Source organism: Lepidothrix coronata, unplaced genomic scaffold (assembly GCF_001604755.1).
Source record: "Lepidothrix coronata isolate B3197 unplaced genomic scaffold, Lepidothrix_coronata-1.0 Scaffold102, whole genome shotgun sequence".
Lineage (NCBI taxonomy): Eukaryota > Metazoa > Chordata > Aves > Passeriformes > Pipridae > Lepidothrix > Lepidothrix coronata.
The window spans coordinates 2,287,631-2,305,529 of NW_016690282.1; the positions used below are offsets into that span (position 1 = coordinate 2,287,631).

The 17,899-nt window shown below is 41.1% G+C and overlaps 1 long non-coding RNA gene across 2 annotated transcripts in view; it reads right to left on the reverse strand.

Moving 5' to 3' along the window:
- Window positions 1–17,899, reverse strand: part of LOC108501441 — a 74,936-nt gene that overhangs the window by 20,015 nt on the left and 37,022 nt on the right. The window contains exon 3 of one of the 2 annotated variants that reach the window (XR_001876187.1): window positions 16,076–16,281. The exons of the other annotated variant lie outside the window; for it this stretch is intronic. This is a non-coding gene — a long non-coding RNA (uncharacterized LOC108501441). Of the gene's footprint in view, window positions 1–16,075; window positions 16,282–17,899 lie in introns of those variants that run through there. 2 annotated transcript variants of the gene reach the window in all.

A 17,899-nucleotide genomic window follows, 5' to 3' on the forward strand; every position in this document is an offset into this window, starting at 1 on the left:
ATAATCTGTTTATCTCTTCAGTAGTTATAGTCTTTCATTCAATGCACTTGTGAGTTGTTTTATTTCATTATACTAGTGCCAACAGATCTATAGAGAGACTATTTACTTTCAAAATGAAGTAACCTATGTGTGTACATTAAGATATTAGCATGCAGACTGCAGGGTACTCCTAAAGGCTAATTTAGGTAAAAATAAAGGAAATCAGTCTGCTCAGTCTTTTTCCGTAGTCAGTGAAGGGAGAGAGCTCTTCTAAGTGGGTCAACTCATGGCATTTAACATTACATATATAACCATTATCTCTCCACAGGCTGTAAAGTGAGGCTGGCCTCCCCCATATTATCATTATTCTTGTAAATATCCCTATGACTAGAGCATTTATTGACACAGTGACATTGAGGAAGGTTAAATCCAGCTTTAACAACCAAGTGCATTTATAATGGATTCGTTAAACTGCATTAAATCCTTGCACAGCCTCTGGAAAATGGAAATAAACTGAACTGAATAAAGGCTATATTTGTTCTGAAGAAGCATCCATCACCAGATCTGAATGCAGTCAAATGGGCTTTAAAAAACAAACACAGATTATTTTTTTCTGAATATCACTGTATGGACAATATTCCTATAAGTGTCAACACAAAGTATATCACCTGCTGTAAGTTTATACCCTGCTTTGCTGTCCACTCCTTTTTCCTCAGACAGACTTGAGAATCTAAAACCTCCATCCTGGAATTGCTGATCTGATTTCTACAAAGCTGTAGCTATTGCAGGGATCTGCAGTTGCCAGACCTTGCTGACAAACCTGGTAAGGGCTAGAGATGTTAATCTATTACCAAGTGAAAGATATTTATTTTACATCTCTTTTTATTATTTTTTACACAGTATCTTCTGGTTTGGCAAGCTGTGCTAGGTCACGTGTTGTCTGCATTTGCCTCAAGAAATGCATTTTACTTACGCAAAACTTTTCCTTTGTTGGTTTTCATATCTGGTCTGGAAACATTCAGTAGGTAGAGACAACAGTTATCTCAATATTTCACTTATGATTTTATGAGAATTATGGCTTTGACTAAAAATACAAATGAAGTAAAGACTCTCAAAGACCACTGCAGGTAGTGCATAAGAAAGCTGTTTTTGAAACAGACCTAAAGTGGTATAATTGCAGAAGCTTTTTCAGGTCAGTAATGGGGTGCATCATCAGAGCCATCAGGCATTGTTGCAGACATGGAAGAGAAAGAGAAGTGCTGGTCACTGCCAGATTATTGTCACAATTACTTGCTTACAGTTTGATGGCATTCATCCCTCTTCTGTCCTTCTATTAGCCATCTGACTATGAAGGAGCATACAGATGTTCACTGTAATATGTATAGAAGCATTTTTGCTAATTTTAATCTTGTTTCAAAGTTCTCTAAATTGCTGTGGAAAGGAAAAATGCTATTTGAAAGGAAACTGGTTCAAAATGCCATAAGGTAGACTTTCTTCCAAGTACATTCCACATGCCTTTATTCATCAGAAAAATATGGCCCATGGATAAATGGCAGAAAATACTCCTTCTCACAGAGTATGAGTTGATAGAAAAGATTCATCTGCACAAGACTGCAGGTGGAGGAGATCTCCTCTGAGCTGAGAAACAGCATCCATGAAACTTCTATAAAATTAATGTAGTGCTGTTTTTTGTCTGACACTTGAACTGGTCCTAGTATTAGTGGCCAGAATCTCACACATTGATGTGCAAAATGCTGTTGCAGCTAGTCACTCACTGGACTTTTCCTGATCAAACAATGTGTCTCTGTTTTGCTTCAAGTATTTTTATTCTGTGATGGGCACAAACAAGATTTAGGACAAAACTATCAGTCTGACACAATGAGACACAAAGGGGGATTGAAGTCGGATATCTTGGGATGAACAGCTACAGTATCAAGGAACCACACTGTATCAAGGACTTGCTCTTGAAGGAAATTTTTTGAGATTAGTTAAGTTTTACAAAACTGAGCGCTGATCAGTTGTATGTAAATAAATAAAGCAGCAAATCTCCTTTTAAGAAGAGATTGGTAACATGATAAAATATTCAACAAGGAAAACAAGACAAGGTTTAAAGTGAAGAGAAAAAAGCAAATTATCTCCTGAATGGCACTGTGCCAGTTCAGCTCTTTCGCTTCTACACCACAGATGATTACTTATCAGAAAAAGGCAGAAGAATATATTATCACAAGTCAGGTGAGAAGAAAAAAGTGTGACCTGGTTAACTGCATGGTTAGATAGAAAAATATTTCTGAGAAACACTAATATCAGTGGATCTAGTAATTTAGTATCTTTCCCCCACTATTACGGCCCAGGTCTCCATATCCTCTGTCTGACATTTTGTGGCACATCCACAAGCATGGCTGTCCAGAAATAGCTAGATTCACAGACAAAGCAAAAATTACACAAAAGGATCAAATAAGGTCTTAGTTTTTGTGCCAGCCCTGATGATGTGTTTGTGTTTTCGTAGTGGCTTTGTTATAACCTTGGGGAATGTCATGCTACTTCTAATTCCACACAGGATCGAGACGAGCTGTCAGTTTTCACCAGAAGACGCAGTGAAGAGCTTTAGAGAGAAAAAGTTCCCACTGCAAATTTCAGAGACCAGTCAAGCACAAAATCTGCTGGTTTATACCTAAATACTGGGGAAGGAGGCATTCTGGATGGATTCATCTCACCTAGCTTACATTTGACTAAAGAGCAGTGGCTATGATGCAGTTGGATATATCTGACTGAATGACCTTGGCTTCCCTTCGTAGCTAATTTAGACCAAGTCAATGCAGCCAGTAGACACTAGGTAGCAATTCTTTCTTTTCCTAGCTTTTCACTGAATACTTTTGAGTGGTCCCAGAAACCTGTGTCATGATGGGTATTGACCAGTGTGAACAGACATGCTAAGAATCATTACTTTTCCCAGAGTATTTCTAGTTCTGTTAGTTGAGACAGAAAAAAAGTGGGAGAAAGGCATTATTACCATGTACTACAACTGTGTTATTTCTTTCCCCTTGTTCCTAAGTGACACAGGCTGCATACAAATTAAATTTAAACCAGGGAGCATCAGTAGGATGTGAAATAGCATTATTTGGAACAGAGTTCTGAAGGAAAGTGTGCAATGCATCACTAAGCGTGGAGAGATACAGCCAGACCTTCAGCTCTCCTTTCTTGCGGGGGCAAGCACATCAAACTGCTTCATGGAAAAACACAGTGCATTTCTATCCATCAAAACACATTGATGGTTCATGCAAATGATAATATTTATGCAGTGTAAGAATATTGTGGCATGGCAGATGCCATACAGGTCCGCACTTGCCACATAAACTTATAGCTAATGCAATAAAAGGAGACTGAGCTCCATCACGGTGTTGCTTTTTATATAAGGTGTGGAGAGGCACACAGAGAGTTACAGAAGACTGACACTTCAGGAGGCCAGCAGAATTTGATCATGTGCCTGAAAAATGATACTTACAAGGAATCTCATTTTTCTACTCTAATTTGTGACTATTGCTGTTACTTTACCCACAGAGTAGGTCTTACTCCACAAGTGATCCCTTCAAGCTTAGGTGCAAATTTTGCCCCATTAGAGCAAAATATTCAAAACATGAGCAGAACAATGAAAAATGAAAACATGTTGCTGGGCTTCTGTGGAGCAAGTCAAATTGCTTACACAGAAAGTAAGACAGGATGTCCTAATGATTCTTAATGGCCTTATGATCCATGAGACCCGAACATCTGAGAGGGATAAGACAGATAAAAATAAAAAAGGAATGTAGGACTTTACTCATAAGTCTTGGCAAGGTTAATTTGCTTTTAAATTTGGATGACAGTAAATTCCTGCATGATCATCAGATAAATCCCATTAAGAGAGTATCTTTTGCTACAGTGAAGGTTGGATGTAGCTTAGAGTCTCCTGTCTGAATTTTGGCAGTAAAAGTGTCAAACTGACACTTTTTTCAACACTTTTGATGCATCTTTCGTGAAAAAAACCAAACAGCAGTAGAAACAGGAGTAAAGATGGCAATCCCACCTTTCTTTGGGTATAGCCAAAACGAATCTTTCATGAGTTTCTTCTTGCTGATAGAGATGAGCTTAAATAAAATAAGTTTTACTATTTACATTCATAGTAATAAGCTCAAGTGACAGAGATCTAGCTTGAAAAGTGTTAACAACTGAAAAGGCATATGTGAGAGTGTGTGTGTGTATATATATATACACTTATAAGTGTGTGTGTAATTAAGGGTACAGCTACTTTAGGGAAGAGTGAAGCATTATACACAAACTCCATACTGTTAGATGGTGTTTTGAGAAGACTAATTCTGTACTTATTTCTAGGATGTCATTGTTACCTCCACGTGAGTTATAATTACATAGAAGAAGATATTAAAAATTAGAGACAAGAGGAGCATATCTCCACTCCTTGAATTTGTGCCTTATGAATCAGCTAAAGCAAAACTAAAAAAAAATATTCCAGCATGTCAGCACAATCTTCATAACCTAGATATCTTTACTGGGAGAATTCAGGAACCTCAATAAAGTTTAATCTCTTAAGGACCTGTTATTTTGAAGATGGGACTTAACTCCAGATCCTCAAAGCTACTTTGTCCTGTAACTTCAAGTAATTTGAATGGAAATACCTTTGAGCATATGAACTCTAAATCTAAGCAAGCACATGTGAAAATATCACTCTAGAATTACAGATGTATCTGTAGCTGAAAATTAATTCAGATTAAAGTAGAGTGTACATTTGAAGTATAGGAAATATTCTGGAACAAATTTGTGAATGCAAGCCCATGATGCACCACCAGCAACCTGTGGTAGTTTAACAAGTTGATGACAAGTTTGAGTTTTAGTCATGCTAAAACTCCAGTGGGGCAGTTTATGCACTTGCTGCTTATAAGGTAATGAGGCTTAAATATTGAGCATCAGCTGATGATATGAGAATTAGGGTTTTTTCCCCATAGTCTGCATGTGGACATGCCTACTCAGTGTCCACATATAGTGCTTTGCTTTCATTCCACTAAATTTACTGTCCAAGCAGACTACATTAAAGTGGAGTGATACGCTGTTACTCTTGAGTAGGTCTGTACCTGAATCAGTCTTTCAAGTAAAACTAGGCAGCTCAGCCAGGCATCTAGAAACTTAGGTTTTCTCTATAGCCTGTAAAAGTGGTGGAGAGATATAACCATGGCCAAAGGCAATTCATCCTGTTCAAAGACAGCATCTAAGAGAGTCGCTGTCGGCTAGAGAGCAAATCTAGACAACCAGGCTGCAGAAATCATTTACTGTTTAGAAGGCAAAGGTAGGAAAGATTAATCCCATCCAAATACAGAGCTGTTCAGAACTTGTGGAGTAGTTTTTTCTGAGTAATTCCATGCACAGGGTAGCTTTAAATCTTCATAAACTAACCACAGTGATATGTGGAACACCAGATATGACATCCAGTGCATTTATTTTCTAAAATCCTGGGGAAAAAAAAAAAAAAGAACTACTGTGGTGCTCTTGCCTACCATGTAATATTTCAGGAATAAAAATAGCTGAAATTATTTAAAATTTGACAGTTCAAATTCTAGAGCTTATTTTCATGAAAATGCAGCATTTATATTACAAAGCAAAGATTCAAATGGGAGGTGAGACATGTCAGGTTTGTCTTTCCATGATTCTCTTGGATGCCAAAACACTACATTTTAGGGTGGAATTTCTGAAAATTGTGGCTGAAAATCATCATCATACAAAATCATTTACTTATGATAGTTTCTCACTTACATAGTGTTGTTTCTCATGCTTCAGGCTACGTGCCTACAGATGAATTCATATGAGTAGACTTAGTTTACTGAAGCATCTAGTCTGTATCACCTTTTTATTCTGGGCTGAGTCGCGCATATTAGTTACCTGACTGAAAAGCATGTCTCTCACTTACAGTTAAGAAAGGTTACAAGCTCTAGAGTTAAAGTCCTTGTTTGAAGGGTCAAACAAGTACTTAAACACTAGCCACAGTTCATTACAGCCACCATCTTTTTGCCACCATAAGGAAAACAGAAGTTGGTTCTTTTAAGTTCTGCTCATCAACTCATCAACATGCAATGAAGGAAGGAATTTATCTCATTTTTATCACTGAAAAGGCAGTGCTGCATAATGTTATGAGAATGCACTGATTTTCACAGTGACCCAGTAGCTTCAGTCACATGGTCCTGGAAGCAACCTAATGTATTTGGCCCATTGCATTGTTCTGTGTATGAAAGGCCGGAACCCTCCCTGACTCTGTACCAATAAGATTCAACTTGCCTTTTATTGGGTTAATAAAACTATAAATGTTGTCAATGGCCCCAGATGCATTCATTCTTTTTTTAAATCCACAGACTGCATTTGGTTTGATGACCTTGTCTGGCAATAAACTAACTCTACAGATTATTAATTGTTACTAGGAAATATTTTTGTATGATTTCAAAGGTGTGAATAATGCCTCACCTGCACACACACACAAAAAAAAACAAACATAAGGAGAAAGATTCTGGCTCTGTGGTTTCTGGGTTTTTTTTCTCTCTTGTGCTGTAGGGAATACCTGGTAAGGAGGGAAACAATATCCGTTTACTCTTCACAGTGTTGACTCCCATAAGTCTAGCTTTGGAAAAGCACCTGCCTCTGTGGGCATGTGTGGGTCATGGGGTACACATGACAGCTACTGCCATAAGGTCATCACAGACTGTGCTGGCTCCACTTGCAGTCACAATTTAAGGTTCTCTGGTTGATAAAAGGGACAAGTGCTGGCTTGTCACAGCACCGGAGGTGGGTGAGTAGATGTGATGTGCAACTGGCTGAGTCAGTGGTTGGGTATCCACATGGGGTCAGGCTAAGTTAGAGGAGTCCCAGGAGCAACAAGCCTCCGGTATTACCCAGCAGACTTCACAGCAGGATGGAGATGAATATTGTGTGGGAAATTCAGCCATTTTTATAGGGGGAGGTGGGGCATATTAGAGTCCTGGGAATGTTTAAACCTGCTTGCTTCTTCCCTGTGTTGAGTGGGCTTCCTATCTAACCATACTGCTCTTCAGCAGCTCCTGGGATCATGAACTTTTCCCACTAAACAGACATGCACCAAGGGGTTCTCTCAATTAGAGGTGGCCATATGGCCTCTGTGTAGCTTTTCTCCATTATCCACTCCCAAGCCAAGATGAGGAAGCCCACTGTGAAGGACCTGACCAAGTCTCTGATGTGCAAGGCTTTCCACTGGAGCACTGGGTGCTCTGAGTCTGGGCAAGGAAATGGCCTGTATGACTCACACATTTCTTGAAGCAGACCACACTGATACTATGCATTACATTGAAGTCACCCTGAACTTAAAGCAGGCCTTGAAGGCAAAAGGAAATTAAAAAAAAAATCTATTTACAAAATCCAAGATAGACACTACAGTTAGAAAGTGATATAAAGACATGGGTGACAAAATGGAAAGAAAAAAAAATTGAAAGAAAATAGTATTTAATGTATTTATCCCAAGGTTAAATCTAAAGGTTGGTCTCTTCTCTTGTATCCAGCTGACAAGCTCTTACTTATTTAACCCACATGGTTAGGGAATCAGTCTTTGGGGACAATCTACATCTCAGCTTGTATTTATAGCTACAAAAATATGTTAGATTTTATATCTAATTGTTCTCTTCAGTTTTCCTTGGAGCTCTGTGTAGATTCTTAACTCCCTTTCTCTTTTCATTTCTTCCTCTCAAGGATTATTGATCCTTAATTTATTTTATTCATATAAATATGTAAAATGACATCCACATTTTATACAGACTTTTTTTCTGTTCTTTATTGAGCCTAAACAAAAGGTTATGCAATCACAGAGAGGTGATGCCAAGTCTGGATGATGGATCTCCAACTCTGTTTTCATGGGATGAGGAATGGACTCACTTTTCTTCTTCATGTATTTTCTACGCTGATGGTTGGACTGAGATAGCAGCACCATTTCTTTTGGTTCAGTTTATAGGAAAAATGAGAATTTGTGTCTAATGTATCCCTATAACATGACCCATAAGTTTGTGGACAAGTCACTGCATACAGAGTGAGTGCTCACCACTGCAACTCAACTCACGCTTCCCCTCTGGTCCCCTTTACCTGGCTCTAGGCTGCAGTAGTCCTCACCACAAAGGTGATCTTAGCATTGCAAATTACACCCTTGTTTACAGTGTGGGTGTATGGAATGGAAAGAGAGGTGCTTGCAGAGAGGTAGAATAGCATAAGCCAGTTCGTTGTACAGAGGCCTCCAAACCAGCTTAATGAGGAAAGGCTCCAGGGCTCTGTTCATCTCTCTCACTGTAGGCATCTAAAACCATCTGGGATCCCCTACAGTTCTTCCTGGCTTCCAGATGCTGCTTCAGGGCATCCCATAGATCCTGTGCCATGTCTGTCAACCCTCTGGGAATGTATCAGTTACTCTTGGGGTATTTCAAATGTTCCTGAATGCTTATGCTCAGTGGGAGTGAACTAAGTGTTCAATATCTATCATCGCATGCACTCACTCAAAGCAATGACTTCTATAACCGGTATGCTCCTCTCATACCTGTTGTTCTGCAGTTAGTGAAGGACCTTCACCAAAATCAGAACCTGTGTATGCCAGCAGGTCTGCACAAAGCTAATTAAATAGTCCCTAGCCCAAAAGGATGTGGGGAAAAAAAGGCAACGTATCTTGCCCAAACTTATGTAAAGGATCTCTTGCAGAAAAAAAACCAACACAAATTCATATTTTCTGAATCTAGACAACAGCTACACAGTCCAGACTATCCTTTTGTAGGGTAGGGTACTTTTGCAATATCTCCTTTACCTTGTTTGAAAGAAATCACAGAATAACATCTTGTGACCCTACAGGGCCAGTGAAGGACTATGTCTGAGTCTGTAAAAGAACAGTTGAATTAAGACAAAATCAGTCCTGAAATGCAATTATCTGTTTTCTGTTCCTTGAAATACCTCTACTCTTCCTGCCTTTCCCTACCTCCATTTCATGCCACTTGGAGTAGGATTTATTTTCAAGTAGAAGTACTGAATTATGGTCACTGTGCTGCAGCCTCTCCGACCCTATATATCACAGAAAGCTCTTTACCAGCAATGTATTGCTAAGAGCATTAGTGTAAAAACTTCAACTACTCCATGGGGATTTCTTTACACCCACACAATGCAAGAGGCAGTGCAATGTTATGGTGCTTGTATCTTTTCTCCTTGCTAGCTCTGTTCAGAGTGGAGGTTGGATTTTGTGGACCTAATGGTTGTCAAACAAGAGTGGATTTCTTGGCAATGACTCATAATCCCTGCCAAGATGGAATTTTGAACAGCAAGATTTTTTTCTACTCTAAGGACCATTGAGGAAACAACCCAACCCCAAATCTCAAATAACTTTGGACAGTCCCTCTTGGATGTCTCTGATGTATCTTTTTGCCTTGCTCAAGGCAGAACTCCCACTGATTCACTTCCAGTTTCACATGGGAAGGACAAAAATGAACGTATAAGACACTGCTCTGCTGGGCAGCTGTGACTGTCAGGATTACCTACTTGCTGATAACTTTGCCCTGCATCATCTGGCTTTTGCAGCACAGAAGATCAAGCTCAAGGAAGAGTGACTCACTGCAAGGGTCTGGGCTTGCCTCAGGTCAGGTACTTCGAAGAGGCTCAGGGCAGAAACATTCCTGAAACTGAAACCCATCACGCCATCACCATGGGTCAGCTGCCTGCTGTGTTTAGGTGTCAGAATCATAGCATCAGAGTAAGCCTGAGCTCTGCCCTTGTCAATGCTGAGGCTCCATGTGCATCTGTTTCCATTTCCCTCTCAAACTATGGGCTCAGAGATACGGCCTTTGTCTTCCAGTCACTGGGAAATGTTAGTTCACAGGTCTAGCCACCCTGCACATGCAGTCAGCCACTGCTTCCACAGTGAGAAGGAAAGAGGCTGAAAAACAGAACGGAACAGATTTGTTTGGGAAATGTGGAGAAAATGCTTCAGAAAATTAAGGAGGAAGACTACTATCAGCTAACAGAGCATCTTGCTTCACTTCAGTTTAACTAGCAGCGCTTGATGAAAAGTTTTGGTGATGAAAGGGTCTTTTCCCCCTATATCAGAATAAACAGAGACAGATAATAACTTGGGGATTACTTATATAATGCCAAATCTTTTACCTCCACTTAATTTTGGTTTATTACCACCTTTAATCAGCTCAGTACTGCAAAGACTAGGAGACAATGCCAGTTACAAGCTGTTTTGCATTGCCCTGGTGAAACTTGTAGCATAAAGGCAACCTTATGACAAAACACTTTGATATAGATTGCATTTCTTCTGAGTTCCCATCAAAAATAAGTTGTTTTTGTAGCCTCTCATTCTGAGAGATGGTCCAATCAATCAGATATTGCTGGGGAGTGCTGACAAAAGGATTCTTGTGCTGCATAATACAAAGTACTCTATGGACACAGCAATTAGTCTGACATCTTCACCAACATATGACTGCCAAGAGAGAGCATATTTCCAGAGGAGTCTGGGGGTGTATGCACTGTAGTGTTGTGTAGTTCTGACTGATTATTGTAGTATTTCAATTGGAAAATAACCCACTTTGGAAAAAATCTACTCCTAAAGACTTAGTCCTTTGAGTATTTGGTTCTGGCTCTTGGTAATATCTGTACTTTAAAAAAAAAAAAAGGAAAACAGCTCTCTGTCTGATTACTACCTGTCACAAAAAAGATGCAAATCAGAATCCTTTAAAAAAAAAACCAAAAACCAAAAACCAAAAAAAACCACAAAACTAAACCCAAATAAAACAAAAACCTCGAAAGAAAGATATTAATAATTGCAAACCAACCTCGAAAAAGCTGAATTGAAAAAAATCAACCAACTGCAAATCAATTACATACAAGTATATAAAGCAAAGAGAGAAAGGTACTGGTTGGCTGGTTGGTTTGTTTTGCTTTACTGTCCCCTGTCACAGTGGATATGACATGCACATTAGCCCCAGACGAATTCATAATGATCAAGAAAGTCATTACATAGCATGACAAATGAATTATTAATGACAGAGTACAGAGAAGAAAGCATCCCCTGAGCCAAGTGGTGGGCGAGGAGTTCAGCACGCTGCACTGCCAGGAGGGAGCAGCAGTACAGTCACTGGTCCCAGTCTCTTGCTCCCCAGAGATCAGGAGGGAGGATGACTTAACATTGCTTGGTTAGTGTCTGCAAGGAAGGCAGCTCTTGCACACCATTTAGAACAGTCTTTCTGCCTAACTGAAGACCGGCATTTTGTGGCTTCAACTAGTGTTTGCATCTTCACAATTCAGAAAAATGCGTTTGAGTAGTGCGGTGTCACACAGAGGAAAGTGAAGGGACAGGGCCTCTAAGCTCATTAGTAGACACTCAGGCACACCAGCATAGACAACCCAAGCAAAGATATCTGGTGTGTCAACCACAGCCTGAAAAAAAAGGAGGCATTACAAAAGGAGCAATTGATTTACTGGGGCCACCCAGGTCCTTCACTAGTTGCAAGAGCTCTTCCAAACTAAGACTTCCACATCTCCTAAGCTGGCTGCTGCCGACTGGACTCACGGGGCTTGAAGCTCTGCTTTCACTGATCCCTACCACCACTTGTGGGACTCAAGCACTTTTGTACTGTGGAGCCTTAAGTGGCTTCAGGAAATGTTCCCAAGACCCACAGGCAACAAATACAGCTCCATTTTCTAAACAAGCAAGGACTTGTAGAAGGCCAGCAGAAACAAGTTGGGGATTTTTATATTTTCCCAGGAATCAGTGTGTCTTGTTCCTTGGATGACACCTTCCTCCCTCCCCTTCCTAAGGAAAAAACTTAGAAGGGTTTGGAGAACAGTGGGGGGAACTGAGTACTTTTGAGCTGTTTCTTTGTAGAAGTTTCTGATAGGACATCATTTCTGCTTTCAACAGTGATTGTATAAGGCAAAGAAAATAGAGATGCTGTCATCCTACAGTTTCTTTCCCTTGTGTGCATCAGATTTCCTAGATCTGTGTCAGGAAGCAGTTTGGGGTAATTTGTTTAATTTACATCTCATCTCCTGGTTCTCTAAGGATTCCTGAGGTTTAGGTTTCCTGAGTTCTCAGAGAGCAAATGACTGTTTTGGCTTTTTCTCTTTTCCATTAGGTTGAAAAAAAAAAAAAAAAAAAAAAGATAAAACTCACTGTAACTGTAATGCATGGTTTTCAATAAGTAGCAAAGGCAGTCAGTCATATTTCCTTTATTAACCACAAAGAAAAAAAAAGGACAAGGGATGATGCTGTGCAAAGGCACTGGGATTGATCTAGGAAAATGCAAGAGAGGGGACAAAACCAGAAGATTTGGGAAGGGAAAGGGGAACTATGCCCACATGGGGGGAAAAGGGAAAGGGGATGGCAAGACCTGGGGATGGGAAGGCAGGCTGGAAATCGTGGGGGAATAGGGCTGCTTCTGTGGCTCAAAGTCCTAAATGAAGGGACTCACATGTTTCCCTTAAATTGGAGAGAACAGCAGTTCTGTTGCCAGTTAACTTGATACAGACATACTGTCAAAGGAATATTTGTGCTCATGGAAAAACCCCAGCGATGGCTGCAGCTGCATTTTTAAACAGGGCTCTGTTTCATTGGCATGAAAGCTGGACACTGCACAGAGGGACAGCATAGGCAGGGAGCAGAGGTGTCTCTCCCTCTCTGATTTGTGCCTGGCTTAACCTGAGTGAAGCACTGTGGCCTGGGCTTGCTACTCCCCCCTAGGGTAGTCTTGCACCCCAGAGAGTTAAAGCTCAGTAAAGAGTAGCTTAGCTTTGTTTAATTCACATCCCATTGACATTAACAAGGTCATAGAGTGCTTGCTTCACTGGCTTCTAAACTCTCTGGGATGGAGGCCCATGTTGTGTGTTGGGAATCACATGTCCCCATTGTGGTGTGCAGAGGGCAACACAGTCAGCCCCAGTAGTAGGAGGGTGAAATCCAAAAGAGGGGGGGTGGGGGGGAAGGGCATCACTGTTCAAGTGGAGACATCTGATGTGGCTGCCAGTGGTGTCAGCTCAGATACAGGTCTGTCAAGAGAGGAGAACAGGGGATGTGCTGCTCCCTTGTCTTCACAGCTCATGAGACCAGACCATGCTAACAGCAGAGATAGATTCTCAGAAAACTTCACAGTCTCCTACAAATCCAACCTGATCTTTGGCTTCTTTTGTGTGGTGAAGCAGCACCTTCTTTTGTGTGGCTACTGTGACCTTTCTCCTGGCTTTTACAAACCCTGCAGGTGGACAAGAGATATTACTAAACCCTGGGTGAGTGTGCTCAACCTTTAACTCTTTTCTGGTCATGCCTAGACAGGAAAGACAAAGCTGGAGCGGGACTGATTAGGCAGATTCGAGGCCCAAATGCTGAGAGCTTTCCTGGGAGCTATGTGAATATTTACTCCCGTGACATGGTCTCATAGCTCACATCTCCCACATGTTGTATTTTTCCAAGAAGAAAAACTCCAGGCACAAGCACCTACAAGATGTACCGTGTGGCTTAGGACACTTCAGGATGTATGAAGTATAGTTTTTCTATTCTATCCTCAATTCTGCTTCTACTGTACCTTGGTACCATTTTTCAAGGGCCAGCTAGTTCTGGCTCAGTAATCCTGGAAATGGACAGAAGAATAGACCAGAAAGGTGACAAGGACAAAAACAATGAAACCCCCTCAGTCCTTGCATGGCAGTTACAGCCCTTTCAGGCCAGGGATGGTGAGACAGCAGCTGGGTTGGACTCATAATACTCCCGGGAAAGCTCAAGAGACACCCTTGTGTCATTTTGTTCTTTCTCCAAACCTCTTTAGAAACCTGCTGCTTCTGCAGCTGTGTCTCCTGACCAGATATGAAGGAGTTAAAAGGATCCAGCAGGGCAGAGAGAGGAGTCCCACAGTTTCTGAGAGGAGAAACTTTGAGTTGCTGCCAGTCAGTTCAAGAGGGAGCAGCAGGCAGTCATTTTACTGCCTTTCATCTGGAGCTGTTTTGGTATTTGTATTTATTTTTCGCTTTCTTTATGTCTTTCTCCTTATTAAAAAAAAAAAAAAGAGGAAAAATAAAAGAAAATGGGATAAAAGGGAACAGCTCTTGTCTTCTATTAAGTTTGAAGGTAAGGGAATCAGGATGCAAATTAGCAATAACACATCAAAACAGAAATGGTGATAACATGTAGTTAAGTTTGCTAAATTGCTCCTTCAGCTCTGGGGGTAAGACAGGAGTGTGGAAGTTCAGGAGTCTGAAAAGGAGCTGAGATTTGTATTTAACTTTCAACTAAGCAGCAGCAGAAAGAAATACTCGGAGACGCTTAAATGCATGAGTGGAAACATATGCTAAGGCCTTGAGCTCAGGAAGCAACAGGAAGGACTGAGGGATGCCTCAGAGGGGCATTTCTGTGGATGTGCCCTCTTCTTCCACAAATAAAGACATAGTAGGGAACATGATTGTTGACTTTTCAAACTTTTAACAGTAATGAGGAAAACTCAAAAATCTAGCCAGGGCATTGTGAGCTTCAATTAAGGTTCCCATCCCTCCATCACCCTGTTGCTTACCCTGTTTGGGATGCATTGATCTGGGCTTCAGATTCCGATAAATGATCACTCTGCCATCCCCAGCTGCTGGCTGCTGCTGGTGTCAGGGCTGCCTCATTACTGAACTCTCTTCCTAGGTGCTCAGAGATGGCTACTGCACCGTTATGAGAGCCACAGATCAAGAAAAAATATTGTGCTCGGTTATTTTTGCCTCCTTTAAGACCTATTTTCTCTCTTTGTTTCCATCTGTCATTTGCTTCAGCTACTACTGGCTTGCCAGTACAATGTCTCTTCCTTGTCAGAGATAATCTGCATTCTTATGGAACTGCCTGTTTCTTTCCATCTCTCATTTATCACTTCTACAGCTGCATGGCTAGCAAAAGAAATGTTTTCATGTCCAATGTAGAGTAGCAGTTTTCAACTTATGAATACCTATCAGGACCAGTAAATATACAAACTGCTTCAGAAATTAAATTAATATGCATATCCTTCACATCTTTCTTTCAATGCTTGTGAAACATTCTACAGACAACAGACATTTTGCAAAAAAAACCCTCTCTAGAAAGAGCCAGATCCCCTCTGGGTCCTTATGTTTCATATTCCCCTTTGTGAATGTGAGATGCTCAGTAAATCTGTGAGTGAATTGCCTCCCATAGAGGAATGATTTGAAAGATGATTTGGCACCCAAATATCTACCACTGTACCTGGCTGGTCCTCCCATATCTCAGCTAACAGTTGTATGCAGGCTAAATCTGCAGAGGTATATCTATATGTGTGTTCAGGATTATATCAGGTCAAACCCAAGCCTCATTATTACAGCCATGTGGTTTCTAAACAGGAGCTAGACTGCACCCACATCTTTGGGCACGGCCAGCTCAGTCTGTCCACATCTGTGTGCACAGATGTGCCTGCTAATGCCTACACTCTTTCAGGCATCCCACATGGGATCCCTTTCTTTCCTAACAGCCATGTTCCCATGCGCTTCACTGCTGCCTTCTCTCTCCTTTGTACATTTTGTCTTAATCTTTGCCTTTTTGTCATCAGGTAGAGCTTAGAATCAGAAGTGATACTTGTTTCAGGGAAGGTCCTCGCAGATCCAGAGATCCACAGCAAAGGGAATTTCACAAGGCTGCATCACTTGGCCTATGATTTGTCAAAGACTTACCTGTATGTATTTAACTTCAGGCACTGTGAAGGCACCCTTCAGGCAGCACTGAAGTCAGCTGAACTGCTCACAGAGCACAAAGGGCACTGCATGCATATAGGCACTCCCTCAGTGGAGCCTGAGCCTATAGACACACCGAGGCAGGACTTTTCTCCTTGCTGTTATTTGTATTAGAATTATATCTCACTCAGACTGTGCATTTCCCCTGTCCCCAAAGTGCTTTACAAAGGAAGTCGGCACCAGAAGCCGACTGCAGCAGCAGAGGGGCAGGAAGAGCATGCGGCACTAATGAGTCCTCTCATGTTTGCCATTTAAGCCCTGTCCCTACAAAGTGCCTTGAAATTTGAAGATGCGAGGTGCTCTAAAAAGCTCTTTTACTCCCAGTCTCACTTGTTTATTTGACAGACGTGCTACAGCAAAACATGGTCTTCCAGGACATGCGATGCTGTCATATTCCATGAGTGATCCAGCTCAAGAAGCAGGCCAGTGTTCCAGGATGCTGGGCCTTTGATTTTGTCAATATCACACATCATGTCGCTCAAAAATGGCCTCTGTTGCTGCCAAAGTTTGGGAATGCTGGTGATTAAAAAAAAAAATTATTACATTAGATTTCACAGTCTGTCCAAGAGACGAATGTTCCTTATCTATTTTGGTTTTATTTTTTTTTTCTTGTTAGTGAGTCTTTTTTTTTTCTTTAACTGAACCGCCTTATAATCAGCATCAAGCAAAAAGCTGTTGAATTTTCTTCAATGTTTTGGAACTGCTATACAAACTGATAACCCCTTTTCTCCATATTCGCTCTCCCCTCAAATGAATTAAATAAAAAAAAATGCAGGATGCAGAGGTCCTCCCTAGAGATATAAGAGCAGAGCCTGCCTTTTCCTTTGCAAGTCTGAGCAGATGGTATTATCTGAACATACAAATCAGAATTATTATGCTCTTTATAAAAAGGTACACTGAGTCTATGAATAAATTTAGCATAAAATTCACTGTTCTCCTGAGACTTCAGGAATTAGTAAAAAATCACATGCTGACTCCAAACAAATAGTCATTACAGGTTTCTGAAGTGGAGAGCCCATTCTCTTGGTGAAGTGTCTGGTGAAAAAAAATACAGCTCCTCTGTCCTGCTGCTTGGACTCATAATATTTTTACCATATTGAAAATCTTTTTAGGAAGGAATTTACGTGTGAGTGAATCTCCAGGTATGATTTCATAGTCCATCAACAAAAGTGTTTCCTGCATTGTTATGAAACTGATATTGTCAAATTCAAGCAACATTGAAGTCTCTAAAATCTTTGATTGGATTAAAAACACACTAAGATTTGTAAAGAGAAAAAAAATTGGCATTTCTGTTCCTTTATTTTACTGTCTGATTCTTGAGCTCTCCAGGTTTCTTCTTCAGGTTTTATTTCAGCACGTGACAGCTGTTTGCATTATAGCTGAGATTCGTACACAATGTGGCGGTCCAAGGAGCTAGAGTTTGATGGAAAACAACAGGTTTCCTCAAGTCATTTGATAAACTTTGACGGCAGATTGAGGGAGGTGATCCTTCCCCTCTGCTCAGCAGTGGTGAGGTCACACTGAAGGGCTTGTCCATTCTGTCCCTTCTATCCAGTACAAGAGAGACATAGATACACTGGAGAGAATCCATTGAAGGTCCACAAAGATGATTAACTGACAGGTAAAAAACTGGATGGCCAAGGCCAAAGAGTAGTGGTGAATGGAGTTAAATGCATTTAGCCGGGATTGAGCATACTCTCAGTAAGTTCGTGGATGACACTAAATTGGATGGGAGTGTTGATCTTGTGGAGGGTAGGAAGGCCCTACAGAGGGATCTGGACAGGTTGAATCGATGCGCTGAGGCCAACTGTGTGAGGTTCAACAAGGTCAGGTGCTGGGTCCTATAACTTGGGTCACAACAACCCCCTGCAGTGCTACAGGCTTATGGCAGAGAGGCAGGAAAGACACCAGATGGAAAAGGACCTGGGCGTGCTGGTTGACAGCAGCTGAACATGAGCCAGCTCTGTGCCCAGGTGGCCAAGAAGTCCAATGGCATCCCAGAATGTATCAAAAATAGTGTGGCCATCAGGATCAGGGCAGTGATCATCCCCCTGCATTCAGAACTGGTGAGGCCACACCTTGAATTCCGTGTTCAGTTTTGGGCCCCTCACTACAAGAAGGACACTGAGGTTCT